The 17114-nt window shown below is 39.8% G+C and overlaps 1 protein-coding gene across 5 annotated transcripts in view; it reads left to right on the top strand.

Annotated features, from left to right (window-relative positions):
- Positions 1–17114, top strand: part of PRELID2 (PRELI domain containing 2) — a 458899-nt gene that overhangs the window by 125435 nt on the left and 316350 nt on the right. For 2 of the 5 annotated variants that reach the window (XR_010112231.1, XR_010112232.1), the window contains exon 7: positions 5982–6302. The gene's annotated coding sequence lies outside the window, so the exon portion shown is untranslated. Of the gene's footprint in view, positions 1–700; positions 5498–5981; positions 8053–17114 lie in introns of those variants that run through there. The other 3 variants (XM_055112744.2, XM_055112743.2, XM_034960715.3) reach the window with 2 other exon arrangements.

The raw sequence follows: 17114 nt of genomic DNA, 5'->3' as shown, positions 1-17114 counted from the left end.
ATAAGTAGTACTAAAGATAGTAAGTATTTTTATACTTATCATATATATAACATATTTATGTATATCAGAGATAAGTAAAATGTTATGCCTTAAGCAAAGTAGACAGTGTCTTGGCACATGTCCAAACCTTCATGAAGGAAAAATTAATAGTACCTACTAATTGCTTGGAAAAAGTTCCTTTGGATTAGAAATCCTCTTCCATCATCCTTTTAGTAAGTATAGATTCTGAAATAGATTGGCAAGAAATTTGTCCCTTTCCCCAAAAAAGCAATTAAAAAACCCCATAAATAGATTTAAATATTAGATCTCGCTTCTCCAGGGACAGAAATTAAATGGGTTGGAATAATCCCTCTTTATTAGAAGAAAACTGGAATTGACCTCCAGAAGTTTTATTGCAAGATCACATTCAATTCCTCTGATCTCATCTGCTCCAGTCTCTAAGGGAGTGACCACAGCTTTGGGATCTGGGGCCTTCTGAATGAGGAGCTAAAAATGGGGTTGGCAATGGTTAATATCTACATACTATTTGAGCATTGTATTTGAAAGAGAATAAGAAGTATGAAAATCTTTAGTTTGATGATTGGCTCCTATCTCTTGATGTTCTAAAATTCCTGTCTTGTTATTATTAAAAAATTGAAAAATGGTCTAGCCCAAACAGAGCAGACACACTTCATTTTGTTTTTTTTTTTTTTAAATACAGATCAAGGACTAGAACCTGCTTTTTCTTATTCCCATCAGAATGTTCATTCCACCTGATGGAATCCAACAACGCGATTAGCAAAGGCCAGTCTTGCACTTGCATGATGAAGCAATTCTGATGTATAACTGCAGATGGATCTGGAAGCTCCCCCTGCTCCTGCTGTCTCCCACCAATCTCACCAAAGTCAGAAACTCCACAAGTAGAAAACTATTCCTTGGTTTCCATTAAAGTGTAATCACCTGGGGGAGATAGCACAGAAAGCCACTTAATTATTTGCACTTTGAAATGATTGTGGCTATGGGTCCCTTCCTAAGAGAGGTGTTGGTGAAGAAGCAAGAAGAGAGGATTAACTGTAGGTCCCTGGGGAAGGGAAGCTGAGCACTACTGAGATAATCAGTGGGTGGGCTTCGGTAGGGTTTTGTAGGCGGTCCAGGAAAAGACGCAAGAATAGCAACTGTAGGTCTTGTCCTATGCTAGTTTTGCTCAAGGTGGTCTTGCAATCAGGTCTAGGGCTGTCAGCCATGTTTACGCCATAGGATCAGGGCTGGAGCAGCTTTCTCACCCAGGTGCTTGCCACAGCAAAGCTCATGCATCTCACAACCTTTGTGTAGTTTTCTGGCCATATATAGAGGCAGCTGTAGACAGTGTCTTTGATGCCAGCTTGCTGGGGGAATTTTCCACAAAAGCACACGAGGATTTGTCCCACCCGACTGAGAATGCTGTTTTTCTGGATGGATCTCTATTTATGCATGAGGAAGCTTGGCACTGGCATAGCGGTAGCTTATTTTTCTTTTTTGTTTGGTTTTATTTTGTGCTTCAGAAATAGAACAGATTAAGCATTACTTGCTTTTGAAGGCTCAGCTCTCCCTACAGCATGACTTCAAATGTTGTTCTCCCCAGGCAAGAATGGGGGAAAACACATCTTCTAGCTTTTGTTAAAAGCAATGCAAATGTAGAGAATAGTTGAAAAAAATTTTCTGTTTAATTTATATGTCTTTGAAAATAAATCTTTTTTCCTACAAAAATAATGCTTATTGTAAAGAAATTAGAATAAATCAGAAAACATACATACAAGAAAAAACAATACAATTGGATGACAATTAAAATGATGTAATAAAATTACATTAGAGCTGGAAGGGACCTTAGAAATAATCTAACTCAATAAACTATTTTATTTTATAAATGATCAAACTGGTTCCCAGAGAGGTTAAGCAACTTGCTTAAGGTCACACAGCCAATAATAGTTAGAATCTATCCTTTTTTTTTCTTGATTCATCATTTTCTTACTGTACTACTGGTTTTCCAAAATTTATTTTTTCCTTTTTAGTGATGAGACTGTTTCTTTAGGTCAAATATTACTCTGAAGCCCAACATATAAAACAGGGATGTTCCAGTTGGATGGAAGCTGGTGGGGAGGGGAAGAGTGGGCCTGTTCTCTCTACCCCCAACCACCCCAAGAATGCTTTGGAGACACCTCAATAGCACATCTCAAATTTCCTAGAGCAACATCAGATACATGGAATAATCATTGCATTATATTATTCAGTCATTTATTTATTCAACAGGTATTTATTGAGTGTTTGCTATGTGCCAGGCATCTTTTGAGGTGAAAAGAATACAGCTTTGAACAAGGCAAGATTGTGTGGGGTGGGGGCTGAGGTCACGCAGCATGCTGGGTGTCTCCCAGGCTCTCTCTCCTTCTTGTCTGTGGCAGCCTTTTGCATGCTCTCCTTGTGGTTTTGGGTATACAGTACTTCATAATTTGAATAGGGACAACACAATGTAAACAATCCCAGGAACTTCCAAATCAGGAAGATTTGGATTTGACTTGATCTGAGTAATTTTTTTTGTCTGTCTTTATTTTGAAAAGATCCAATATTTCTCAGTGTTTGTTCAGAGCCTTTTATTTCTGCTCAGCTGGTAGTGGACTTGGTAGTTGCCCTGAGACTAATTTCTATTTCCAGTTGAATCAGAGAGGAGAAAATTGTCAATTCTAAAGGCCACCATTTCAGTACCTTATGGATAAGCTTCTTAAGGAAACTAAACATACTAACTTAGCGGAGATGTTTTTAAAAGTCTCATTCCTGGTGGACACACTTAAGGATCCTATACCTTATTCTCTATTGTGGTTTATTATAAGCTTGGAGCTCATAATACAGAAATTATCTTCTTTCCGACATTACTGGCGCACTCAGATTCCAAAGGTCAGCTGAGCCTTTTGCAGGTTGGCCACTTGGCCCTTCAACTTCCTTCAGTCCTGACACAAAATCAAGAGGGAGAGTGCAGTCACGATCATTGGGGTCACATCCTGACTCTGCCTCTCACTGCAACTTGCTTGCTAGGGGTCCTGGGCAAATTATTTAGCTTCCCTGAGCCTCAACTTCTTCACCAATATATTAATAAAATGAGTATAAAATCAGAGTCATTGTGGAGATTAAAAGAAAAATAATCGTATCACAGTGGCACAGTGCCTCACCCACAGATGCTTAATAAATTTTTTCACGTCCTCATTTCCTTTGAATCTGAAGGACACTCGAGTGACTTAAGGATTGTGTCAAATGCAGATTCAGAATGAGCAGGCCTGAAGATGAGGCCTGAGACACTGCATTTCCAACCGGCTTCCAAGTGTTAACTTGCATGCAAGGTCCTAGGAAAGGATGTTTAGTCACTGTGAAGTCCAGGCATGTGATTGAATCTCGGCTTTGCCAGCTGCCAGGTGGATGATCTTCATTAAGACACTGAGTCTTTCTGAGCCTCATTTCTCAACTGGGGTTATTTATGTTTCATAGGTAACATGAAGACTTAAAATGAGACAATATTTTAATGGTGCCACAAGTATAACACTGTTATTATTATTTTATTTTATATTTCAGTCATATTAGACTGAACAATGCTGACACTGAGATAGTGAACTGCAGCTATTGGCAGAGTGAGCAAATCTTTCGAACATCACCTAGCATAGTGCCTAGTGCACAGGAGGTGACCCATAGACATTGAATTGTGTTTCCCCTATGAAGTTCATATGGGTGGAGGCTAGATGAAGACCGGGCAGAGCTGCTCCATAGAAATATTCAGGCCGTGGTTACAGTTTGAGTGGGCGCTCCCTTGAACTCCCTTCTATAAAGGAAAACCAACTATCCATCGATCAACTGGGTCCTAAAAAAAGGAGTTATGCTCATCAATTTTTGTTTCTTTCTTTCTGGAAAACACCGTGGTTCTTATTATAACTTCTGGAATTAGATGCTGGGTTCCTTCGTAAGGTGGTTCTGTGATGATACAGACAGTATTCCTGCTTTGTGCCAGTGGCGTAGTTGTGGCTTCCAGTGCGACCCGGAGCTAGCTTAGCTTGCAGGAAGAATGCTAGAGTTCCAGGGGACCTTGGTGGAGTTGTGCACTCCAACTTTGCCCTTTTCCTGCCTCCTTCTTTGTCTTTCATCTACACTTTATGACTTAACCTTTTTTTTCCCATTTAATTAAAAATAATTCCATAAGTAATATATGTCTATGCTACAAAAACAAGAAAATAAGTATCTCTGAAATCCACTACCTTAAGATAAACTTTTTTTCTTTCTAACATTTTGAATCAAAGTTGTGGGGAGTGTGTGTGTGTGTGTGTGTGTGTAGGCGCACATGTGTGCATGGGTGGTGTATGGCCCACAGCTAAGATTGGATTTTATACTTCATATTTTTTTGATGGTGAGAAAAAAATCACAAGAAGGATATTATTTGGTGACATGTAAAATTTATATGAAATTCACATTTCAATGTTCATAAATAAAATATTATTGGAACACAAGCAAGTCTATTTTGTTTTCGCATATTATCTATAGCTGCTTCCTCAAAACAACAGTAAAATGGATTAGTTGTGACAGGTATCATATGGCCCACAAAACCTAAAATATTTACTATCTGATTCTTTACCGAAAGTATTTGTTGACCCCGGTATAAACAATTTCTATTTTGGTAGCCTAACTATTTGCTTATTGATAAACATCTTTCTATGTCAATAAATATCATCTCCAAAATCATCTTTCTTAGTCTTTCATTAAAAATGGTACTTTTAGCTGGGCAGGTGGCTCATGCCTGTAATCCCAGCACTTTTGGAGGCCGAGGCGGGCAAATCACTAGGTCAGGAGTTCAAGACCAGCCTGGCCAATATGGTCAAACCCCGTCTGTACTAAAAATACAAAAAAAAAAAAAAAAAAAAAAATTAGCTGGGCATAGTAGCAGGCACCTGTAATCCCAGCTATTTGGGAGACTGAGGCAGAAGAATTGCTTGAACCCAGGTGGTGGAGGTTGCAGTGAGCTGAGATTGCACCACTGCACTCTAGCCTGGGTGACAGAGCAAGACTCCATCTCAAAAAAAAAAAAAAAGGTACTTTTTGGGTTCAGATCTGTTGTTTTTTTTTTTTTTATCAGTTGTTAGAGTGCTTTCCATTTGTAAAGCATCGTTATTTTATTTAATTCTCAGACCCTCCGAGTGAGTTAGACATTATATGTTCATAAATACTCTTAGCTTGCAAGTAACGGAAACCACCTTGAGTGTCTTACACAAGAAAATGGAATTGAGAAAGACTGACTTTAAAAATAGGGGATTTGCCCTGCAACCCCTGGGCTCAGCTGGGCTTCTGAAAGGGACTGGAAAGCAGCCATGACTCTCAGCTCCTTCCTGTGTGTGCTTTTTAATCTCTTTGCACAGCTCATCTGCCTCTGCCTGTCAGTACAAGTGCATCTGGCTGCTAACAGCCCAATTCTCTGTTTTACTGGTCCCACCACTCTGAAGGAGACTATATTCCCTTTCGGGCCCAATTCTAAATTTTATCTAGGAGAGAAACATAGGTGGCCCAGCTTTCTCCAGATTTCACTCCTGGTTCAATCAACTGCAGCCATTGTCAAAAATGGCTCCTGCAGAAAACTATTTACAAAATGGCTCCTCTATACACTGGGGGACATTAAGAGGAACAGTTGTGGCTTAGGCAGATATTTCAAAAGTTATCTATTTCATTATATTGTTTCCTATTTTACAGAGGAAGAAATTAAACCTTAGTAACACCAAGTGATTCTCAAGTAGTACTTTGTCAAATATGAGTATGCAGACTCCAGATTTCAAGTGTGTTTTGAGTACACCAGACTGTTGCTCACGGATTGCTGTGGACTTGGGATGTTACCCCAGTAACACCATATTTGGGCTGCAGATCGTGTTTTGCTCATTTCTCATCTCATTGCTTGGTATATCATTGGAAGTTGGGAATTTCCTCTGTGTCTTTTACTTTGTTTCCAGGTTGCAGCTGGAAGCTGGATGGACAGATGCAAATTTTGGAATTTTCTCCTGGTTGACTGCTGTGCTTAGAGTTTTGATCCATCAGTGGAGGGAAATTGAGTGAAAATGATCCACATGCCAATCTGGGCTGGCATCTCATCGCTTAGCCCAGCGTTTGTCTCACATCTTGTGTGTAATGCCAGCAACTAAATCTCCAAGCTCGATTAGCAATTGTTACAGCCCAGTGAGCTCAAATCCAGAAACCCCCTTGACATGATGTTTCATCAGGGAGAACTTTAGCCACAAAACCTGCTTCTGAACCAACTGAGGAAGACACCTCAGGTACTGTGACTCTAATTCTGGGGCAGTTGTTGAATAAAATATGCCATGACTTTATGGATTTATTTTCTCTCTAAGTTGCATGAGTAAAATGAGTCATGTGATTTTGTAAAATGTAGCTGTGAAAGAGACCTGAAAATTTGAGGCTTGCTGGGAAGAGTTCTTTATGCACTCAGGTGTGGAGGACAGGTGCAGGGGAAATTTGTTGTATGATGCTCCAGTACCCATTCCTGTCTTCTCCCTTTCTCCCTCTAACTATATCTTGAACATCTCTCTTTTCTATGTGATTTTGGTGTGGAGTTGATCTGTCACAAAGTTCAAGGATTAGACTGTAACGGACCTAAGCCAAATTATATCTTCTTTCCCTAGCTGCAGTTATTAGTTTGGGTTTAGTCAAATGTCCCATTTCAAGACAATGAAAGGGATCCCAAGACCTGGCTATGTGCTATTGGAACTGACATTTTCTTTTCCCTGGAGCATTTAGGGTTAGCATGTGTGGCTTGAAACTGGGGCAGCTATTTGGTTGTCATAAGAGTAAAGCTGAAGCTACTGTGTGTATTTGGGGGCATGTCTACCACATGGAATCTGATGATGGAACAATCCCTATGGAAGGGAGAGCTAAGAGACAGAAGGAAGATGAGACATCAAGGGTATTTGGTAATAATGTCTAAACTGCTGAATCGACAAAGTTCATTTAAAGCCCACTCTGACTCTGGATCAATTGCTTAAGGCATTTCAGCTGAGTTTTAAATAATTTGCATAAAAATTCCTATCTGATACAATTAATATTATTAACTCTCTGCTCTGAATAGGTTGTGTTTGCTTGGTAACTTGTCTGGCTTCTTCCAAAGACTTAGTATACTTGACACTTGATGGCCAATGGGTGCTGCACAGACCAGTAAATGGTGAATCTAGCTTCCAACTTGGACCCAGCTTTCTGTTTGCATGTCTAGTGTACATTTTTGTTAGGGTTGAGAGTTGAGTAATTGCTTTATTTGATAGTATTTGCTGTGTTTTAATAGAAAGGGAAATAATTATATATCAATCTGCTAGATGACTTTCTTTCCTCCTTAAGATCTACCTTTAACATTTTTTTCTAGTGATTGTGGAACTCAAGCCCACATAGAAGTGGTATCTTCTCTGACTTTTGGCTGCTGAAGTTTTATTAGGGGTGCCCTGGTAGGTAGGGAGTCTTGATTAGTCTGTATCACTTAAGATAATTCCTTTCCCTATGTACTCCTTGGTTTAGAAGCAGCCAAATTTTTGTGACCTCATTTTGGCCAATTGACACAAAACATGAATTGGAAGTCTGCTGGGCATGGGGGTGCTTCAGGCAAGTTTCTTAACTAGTTAGAAAACAGGAGACCCGAATGTCATTGAATTGCTTTACCTCTTGCCTTCTTGTGTGAGATTTTCAGCTAGTTGTCAGAGTTTTTTTCTTTCTTTCTTAATTTATGTCAAAGAAAGCATCCTGATGCATTTTGCTAGGACCACATGAAGTAGGGAATTGTTGATTTCCCCAAGGAGGGATCCAAGAGCCAAAACAAGAAAAAAGAAACAGAGAAAAGAAAAACACATTTAACCCATCTACTATAGTTCCTTTACTTTTATCTTGATGTCCTATTTCTCTGTGCATGATTCTACCTTCAGACACAGATGAGACAAGGAGTGGTCTGTGTGATTACTAGATTTGAAGGGCTGTTTTGTGCGAAGTAGTGGTGCTTGAACACCATACTCAGATGATCATAAATTTGCTAGCTCACTCTCATACATACTTATGAAAATATCCTTTTTATAAGTGTTTATAGGGATGGCATTAAAAATACTTAATACGCGTTACAGTAATATGCTAATGTATAAATCAATATATTAATAAAAACATTAAATATATATATATATGTGTGTGTGTGTATATATATATCTATATATTTTTTTTTTTTTCCTGAGACAGAGTTTTGCTCGTTGCCCAGACTGGAGTGCAATGGCATGATCTCAGCTCACCACAACCTCCACCTCCCAGGTTTAAGCATTTCTCCTGTCTTAGCCTCCCGAGTACCTGGGATTACAGGCATGTGCCACCACGCCCGGCTAATTTTGTATTTTTAGTAGAGACAGGGTTTCACCACATTGGTCAGGCTGGTCTTGAACTCCTGACCTCAGGTGATCTGCCCATCTTGGCCTCCCAAAGTGCTGGGATTACAGGGGTGAGCCACTGCGCCCGGCCTTCAATGTATATTTTATAATTCTCTAATCTAAATTATTAAACTGCTTACCAAGTGATACAAGCTGAAATGCACATAGTTCATTAAAAAGATAATGATTTACAGGTCATTTATTGATTTTTAGAAATTGTTGCTGTGATTTGTTGATGGCATAGTTGTCAAATGCTAAGTGACACTTTGTGGTTTGACACAGGGAATTACATCAAACTCCTCCACCAACCTCTTTGCTCATTTGTTGGTCGATAGTCATTAGGAGACTTGCATTCTCAAAAAATAGAGAATTTCTTTTTAAAATCAATACTATTGTTCAGGGTCCTGAGGCCTTTTTCAGCTTCTGCTGAACTAAGCAATTACATTAATTTTTTTCTAGATTTTATAATGTTGTCTAAAATTTTTATATGGTCAAATTCTCTCTTATCAACTATGCCATGAAAATCATTTACTGGAATGTCATTTTTAATTAAGTTGAAAGTATACTTTGGGTCAAATGAGAGGCAGTGCAGTCGGTGTGAAGGTTAAGCATGCTTCCTCTGTTGCCAAGGTGCCTGGGTTTGGATTCAGACTCTGTCACCTACATTTTAAATAATCCTTTGTTCCTCAGTTTCTTAGTCTGTGAGATGGGGAGAATCACAGTAATTATAGGACTCTCAAAAAGTACTCTTCTCTCTTGGAATTGCCATCCATGGAGTTGAAGCCTTCGGCCACTGGCCTGAGCCTGCAGTGGCACCTAATATCTCCTGACTTGACCATCTGCTGTCCTCATCTTTCTCTGGTCCTCTCAGAGCCTGGCTCCCAGTGGCTGTAATTTCCACAAGTGGTCACACAGAGATAATTCTATGGCATGCTGGCCTGAGATGGGCAGCCATAGTCTCTGTGGTCTGTATGGCCATGGAGGGGCTTGCTCACCTGGGTGTTAGATGCACTGCCAAAGGTATTCCCCATACTGCTTTTGCCAGATTAGGACACACTCTGGCAGGTGGAACCGATATTGGTGTTTGTGAGCTACAGTGAGTTGGATGCTCCCATATAGTCTGATAGTGTTCACTCAGGGATCCCCAGGGCCGAGAGGAATACATAGAGGGAGCGTGGCTGGTCCTTGGGGACCCCTGGGAGAACCTGTGGTGGGCAGCAAGGACAGATACTTTTGGGTACTTTGACTGTCTTGGGCATCTACCAATAAGAAATGATACCAGCTGTGGGTCCTAGAGGTCCCAGATGTGCCAGTTATTAACCGTTTTGTTGCTAGATTATGGAGAGATTCTGGTGATATTGGCAGTGGCTATTTATGAAAACTACAGATAATATTTAATATTTTTATAAATGCTTCTACCTTGCTGGTGAAAACCAGCAGCATATCAATCTTCCATGTTGAGAGTGGTGGGGGGGAAAGGGGGATTTAGGAAAGTAAGTTAATATTTTTTTGAGTACATGGATTTGGTAAACTGAGATTCACATACATCACTGAAGTTGCCCGAGGTCATGTAGTTCATGTGTTGAGGATTGGGGATTTGAATCTAGGTCTGTGGGTCCTAAAATCATTACAGGTTGATGTCTAGAGGAGATGGAAAGTTGGGGATGCTGTTGATGACCAGAAAAACCACTGGGTTCTGATGACACTTTGAGAATATAGTCTAAATGTCTGTTAGGCTTGCAGAGGTTACATCACTCCACTCCAACCATTTTTCCTCACCTATTAAGAGGGAATTAAGTGACCACAGAGAGATATGTGACTGTGCTTATCCATGTCTGTGGTTGCTCTAAAAGGAAAATTGTTTTTCAGTTGGGAAATTTCAGGAAGTTGCAGAACTTATATTCAGCTTTCCGAACTTGGTGTTACATCCCCAGGAAGTTAGTGACCCCTTTGGGACCAGGAAACCAAAAGAAGCGAGAAACACCAAACACCAGGGTCTGTTTTTGGAATCCCCAAGAATACAAAGGATTGATGGTGATGTTTTCTTTCCAGAAAAGAAATTTGTGCGGCAGCTGTGCTATTAAGGGTAGGGTGAGTGGGTTGCTGGAGAGCTGGAGAGTCTGGGGCCACGCTTAGTTTCAATGACAGCTTTTGACATTTCTTCTCTTTGAATTTGGAAATCTTAAAGCAAAATCATATGGCTCTGAAATCAGTTTCTTTTAAAAATACCCCAGTGTCACACAAACTGAAATGGGAAGAAGGCTGTGGTGCAAGGGTTTTCCTATTTCATCAATGTCAATGAGCAGGGAAGAGATGCAAATCATGGGTCAGTGGAAAGCTCTGGCCCCTGGAGTTAGCCTAGGTATGACCCTCAGATTTGTCATTTACCTGGCAAATGGATGACTCTGCAGTTCTCCTACCCTTAGTTTGCCCATTTGTAAATTGGGATGTGTGTGCGTGTGTGATGTGTGTGTGTACAGAAGTGTAATAATAATACTAATATCCAACTTGGAAATGTTAGGTATTATACACTGGTCCCAGTTTTCCCAAATCCTCAGCGTTCTGACATGTGAACATTGCAGCAAGGCTCCTCTTCCTCAAATGATTCACATAGCTTTTCCCTGCTCCGTCTCTGGGTCCCACCTCAGATGTCTCTTACCCCAGGAAGCATTCCCAGTCTTCCAAAAGGAACTAGGTATGCTGTTACTATCTTTCTTAGAACTCTATTCTTCACACATTCTGCTGGTATGGACTGAATGTTTGTGTTTCTCCCAAGATTCTTATGTTGAATTGCTAAACCCCAAGGTGATGATGGTATAAAGAGGTGGGGCTGGCCAGGTGCGGTGGCTCACGCCTATAATCCCAGCACTTTGGGAGGCTGAGGCGGGTGGATCACCTGAGGTCAGGAGTTCGAGACCAGCCTGGCCAACATGGCGAAACCTCGTCTCTACTAAAAATAAAAAAATTAGCCGGGCATGGTGGCGCATGCCTGTAATCCCAGCTACTTGGAAGGCTGAGGCAGGAGAATTGTTTGAACCCAGGAGGCAGAGGTTACAGTCAGCTGAGATCACACCATTGCACTCCAGCCTGGGTGAGAAGAGTGAAACTCCATCTCAACAAACAAACAAACAAACAAACAACAAACAGGTGGGGCCTTTGGGAGGTGATTAGATCATTAGAATGAAACTCCTTTGAATGGGATACATGCCATCATAAAAGAACGCTCAGACAGCTGCATTGCCCCTTCTACCAGGTGAGGACACAGCGAAACGGCACTGTTCTATGAGCCGGGAAGTGGGCCCTTAACAGACATAAATTGGCTGGCACCTTGATCTTGGACTTCCCAGCCTCCAGCACTGTGAGAAATAAGATTCTGTTGCTTGTTAGCCACCCAGTCATCTCTAGTACTTGTTATAGCAGCCCAAGCTGACTAAGACAATTTTGTAATGATATATTTAGTTACTTGTGTTTATTTGAGTTCTCTCTTCTCCTGTAGACTACAAGCACCAAGATAAGAGGGACATAGCTGTTCTTAAATCTCATTTAAAAGTTAAAATATCATTGGTGATGAATGTATACTACAGGTAAGGCAATTGGTACCTGACAAATAACCATTCTGTAAACAATAGCATTGCCTGATATATAGTAGGTCCTCAGTCAGAATTTTCTGAATGAATAAATATATGAGGTTTTATGAATTGGAATTGAAATCTAAACTTTCTATAGCTTTATAATAGAAATTCATATTTTGGAGCTTGCAAAGAGGACTGAATGATATTTTTAGTTAATAATAATACCAAAGATCTTGCATTTATGTTTTGAATTGCCTTGCAAACCATAACTTCATGTATATATATATATATATTTTTTTTTTTTGAGGGACATTAGGACAATCACAGTTCTCATATGTAAGCTTTGAAGTAAGTAGGCTGCAAATTTTTAGTGATTTTATTTTGGAGTGTCAGATAACAGGCAGCTGAAATCGAAACAGCTTCAAATGTCACAAAATGTCTTCTTGTAATTCTCAAGCATTAAATGCTTTAAACCTTAAAGGCACAGTCTCCATTTCCCAACTGACCATAGATTTAAACTGTGTAAGGAGACACAACCACACCTAAGAGACTTTTCTTATTGAAATGGACTGCATTTATGACAATTTCCCCCAAATCTTCAAGTTAGTTTTTCAGATAAGATGATGATAAAGAGTAGAGGGTCAGGAAACTTTTTCTGTAATGAAGCAGAAAGTAAATATTTTAGGCTTTGCAGTCCATAGAGTCTCTGTTGTCACTACTGACCTCTACTCTGCTAGCATAAAAGCAGCATAAACACGGCGTAGAGAAATGCTGTTGGCTTGTTGCAACTGAACTTTATTTATAAAAGCAGGCAGCAGAGAGAATTGGCCCATAGGTGGTTAGTTTGCTGACCCCTGCTGGTACACATAGGCTTTGGAGCCAGACATATATGGGTTCAAATCCAAGCTGTAAGACCTTCAGCAAGTTTCTTAGCCTCATTGAGTTTGCTCACCTGTGAATGCACTGACTCCCAGGGTTGCTGTGAGATTAAATGAGGAGAAGCATGAATAGCACTCCAGGCAAGACTTGCACACAGGGATGCCTGTATCTATGTCTCTATCTATCTACATATATCACACATATGTATACCATACCAGTCAAATATATGTCTTATATTATTGATCAGGTATTTATTTATATTGTATGTGTGCCTATGTGTGTGTATATATATATGTCAGGTATATGTACACATATATATATGTGTGTGTGTGTGTGTGTATATATATATATATATATAATTTTCCTCTCTTTCCTACATCCACTTTGTTGCTTAATCAGTACCCCCTGCCTCCATCATTTGCTTACTCTGATTTATTCTTCCTGTCTTGGCTTCTTCCAGCCTTTATTACCAAAAGTGGTCTGAATATATACTATTTTTTAGTACATACTGTATGCATTCTATTTTTAAAATTAAAGAATTAATTCTTTTATTGATGAGTCTTGGAGTTCTCAACAAATTGCTGGGAATATTAAGAACTGTAATGATTTTTTCAAATATTTTAGAGATGGCTGGGTGTGGTGGTTCACACCTGTAATCCCAGCACTTTGGGAGGCCAAGGTGGGCAGATCACTTGAGCTCAAGAGTTCCAGACCAGCCTGGGCGACATGGTGCAACTCCGTCTCTACAAAAAATACAAAAAAATTAACCAGGTGTGGTGGCATGCCCCTGTGGTCCCTGCTACTCAAGAGGCTGAGGTGGAAAGATCACTTGAGACTGGGAGATCGAGGGTTCAGTAAGCAGAGATCACTGCAATACAGCCTTGGTGACAGAGTGAGACCCTATCTCAAAAAGATATTGTAGAGATAAGGAAGTAATTCTGGAATGTTTAGGTAGGTCAAAGACATATTGGTGAATAAATTAATGAATGAATGAACGAATGAAAGGTGTCTCTGAGGGGTATGTGCTTGGAAGGGACCATAATTCCTGAATCTTGGAATTGTGAAATTTTCACCATTAGATGTGTGATATTTTTGTGTCAAGCAGTGCCTGTCTCAGGAGCCCTCTTAAAGAGGTGAAATACTTTGAGAAGGGAGAGGCACAGAAGTGGCTGCTAAACTGGCAAATGGCTATTTTATGAGCAACACTGGTAAAAAAAAAAAAAAATAGCTATTATTTATTGCTCACTATGTGCCAGAAACTATACTAAGCCATATATACATGATTTTCAAGTTTTAGATATATATAGAGTTATATTTATATATGCATATTTAGAAAGAGTTATATCGAGATACACATACACACACATACATATAAGCTTGAAGATTAAACTTTCACATATGTTAACATAGTTAATTAGCTAGCCAGGGTCTAAAATGGACCCCAGTGATTCTCCCCCCTCTGATATTTATGCTTTTGTGTGGTCCCCTCCCATATTATATCAGAGTCAGTCTATGTGATCAGTTGACTGTGGTAGAAGTGATGATATGTTACTTCTGAGGCTACGTTATAAAACACATTGCAGCTTCCTCCTTGCTCACTCTGGGTCATTCATTCTGGGGAGAAGCCAGCTGCCATCTTGTGAGGGTCCTGTGGAAGGGCCCACCTAAGCAGGGACAGAGACTTTGTGCCCCCAGCTGTGTAAACGAGCCATTTTGCAAGCAGATGCCCAAGACCCCGTGAAGCCTTCAGATCATTGCAGCCTACCTGCAAGCTTCACTGCAATTCTACAAGAGACTCTGAGCCAGAACCTGAATTCTCCTGGGCAAGGGTGATGTCATGGGACAACTCAAGGAAGAAGAGCAGGTTGGAGGTGGCACTGGAAATTGACCAAGACCACATTTCTCTTCTAAAAAAGTGATATAGTCTGATTTTGTGCATTAGCTGGCTTCTCTCTACCTTATTCTCCCTTCCCTACCAATTGCTTCCTAGTCCACTAGCCTCTAGTCATTCAGGCCTCCTTCAGGGCTTTGAATGCACCAAGCTCTTTTCTGCCTCAGGGCTTTTGCACATGCTCTTTGCTGTACTTAAGCAGCTCTTCTTCTGGCTCTTGATGTGACTGACTTATTCTCATCTTTCAGGTCTTGGCATTCACGTCACCTCTACAGAGAGAGCATCTCCAACTGCTCTAAAGGGGTAGCTCCCCTCCCTGTACCTGTTTGTTTCCTTCAACATGCTTAGGATAATCTGTAATTATTTATATCTTTTTCTTTACTTGTTAGTGATGTTTGACCATAAGATTTTATACTTTGCAAAGTAAGGCATGACCCATGACTTTTTGGGACACTACTGAATCCGTAGTAACCAGCCGAGGACCTGACATGTTCTAAGTGTCCAATAACTATGTGGGGGGTGATGGAATACTTGTCTTTGTGTTTCTCAAAGGGCTTTTCATCAGTTCTGGCGTTAGTGAGTACTCACTGAGGCTTAGCATGACTACCCTTTAAACATTGTAGCTGGCTCTTCTCTGTTCCCCTTTGTCCCTCTGCCCAATTCCTGCCACTCTTTCCTTTTTTTTTTTCCCTTTGGACCCAATTATTGTCTTCTAGTATGTTACATAATATGAAAGCGTGATTTTTGTGCATTCTATTCACACAGTAGTCACTAAAAATATTTGTGAAGTGAACAAACGAATGACATTTCTGAATGTCATATAGGAAAGTTGAATCCATGAAATAAATTATTAAAAAACAAAACAAAACAACAGTCAAAAACTACAGTCATACCTTACATCATACCGTGGACTTCAAATTCTTCAAATACAATAAATTTGTACTTAATTTCCAGCAAAGTCTGAAGCTGTACATTATATTTTATTGTAATACATTATACATCTTTTTAAACATGGTGTTTTATTAATAACATATTTTAAAAGCAAAAGCACATAAGAAAAATAAATTTCATTAAAAATTATCAACATTAAAATATTTTAAAAATCATGCATCTTTATTTTAGAAAAGTGAAAAATAAACATAAAGACCGCCCCCTCCCCCAAATTACCCTTAATCCCATTGAGACAATCTTGGCTAATATTTTGAGGCATATACTTCCAACATATTTTTCTTATGTACAATATGTTCATACACTGTGTTTAAAAACAGAAATATACTGTAAATGTTAACAGGAACCAAAGTTTTGTTGCACTTACTATGTTTCGGGTACTAAGTACTTTATTTGTGTGTATTTATTTATATTGATTTAATTCTCACAACAAATTTATGCTCTAGGTCCTAGTATTTGCCCTCATTTTACAGAGGAGGAAACAGAGGCACTAGAAGATTAACTACCTTGCCTGATGTCATACAGCTAGTGAGTGATAGGACTGGGATTTCAACCAAGGCAGTGTGGCTTGAGAATCCATGCTCATAATCATGGTTTTTGCTGCCTCAAAATATTGCTTGTGATTTGCTCCCTCCCTATCACTATATCAAGACCATCTTCCCAACTGTTATATATTCTTCTCCAACATCATTTGTAAAGTCTATATAGTGTTTCAGTACATAGATACTCTAATTTTTCAATTTTTATAATTTTAATTTAAGTTTTTTGGAGATAGAGTCTCACTCTTTCAACTGGGCTGGAGTGAAGTGGTATGATCAGAGCTCTCTCCAGCCCCAAACTCCTGGGTTTAAGCCATTCTCTCACCTCAGCCTCCTGAGTAGCTAGGACTACAGGTGCACACCACCATGGCCTGGCAAATTTTTAAAATTTTTTATTTTGGAGACAGGATCTTTCTATGTTGTCCAGGCTGGTTTCAAATTCCTGGCCTCAAGTGATCCTTTAGCTTTGACCTCCCAAAATGTTGGGATTATAGGTATGAGCCACTGCACCTGGCTAATTTGTCTATTTTTTTTTTTAATTTTAAGAATTATTTCTGGTTGGGTGCAGTGGCTCATGCTTGCAATCCCAGCACTTTGGGAGGCCGAGGCAGGTGGATTGCTTGAGCTCAGGAGTTTGAGACCAGCCTGGGCAACGTGGTAAAACCCGATCTCTACCAAACATACAAAAATTAACTGGGTGTCGTGGCACACATCTGTGGTCTCAGCTACTTGGGAGGCTGAGATGGAAGGATCACTTAAGCCCAGGAGGTAGAGGTTGCAGTGAGCTGAGATCACACCACTGGACTCCAGACTGGGCAAAAGAGCCAGACCCTGTCTCAAAAAAAAAAAAAAA

Source organism: Pan paniscus, chromosome 4, assembly GCF_029289425.2.
Source record: "Pan paniscus chromosome 4, NHGRI_mPanPan1-v2.0_pri, whole genome shotgun sequence".
Taxonomy (NCBI): Eukaryota; Metazoa; Chordata; class Mammalia; order Primates; family Hominidae; genus Pan; species Pan paniscus.
Note: the sequence above shows the minus strand (reverse complement) of the source record. Positions and strands in the feature narration are given on the sequence as shown.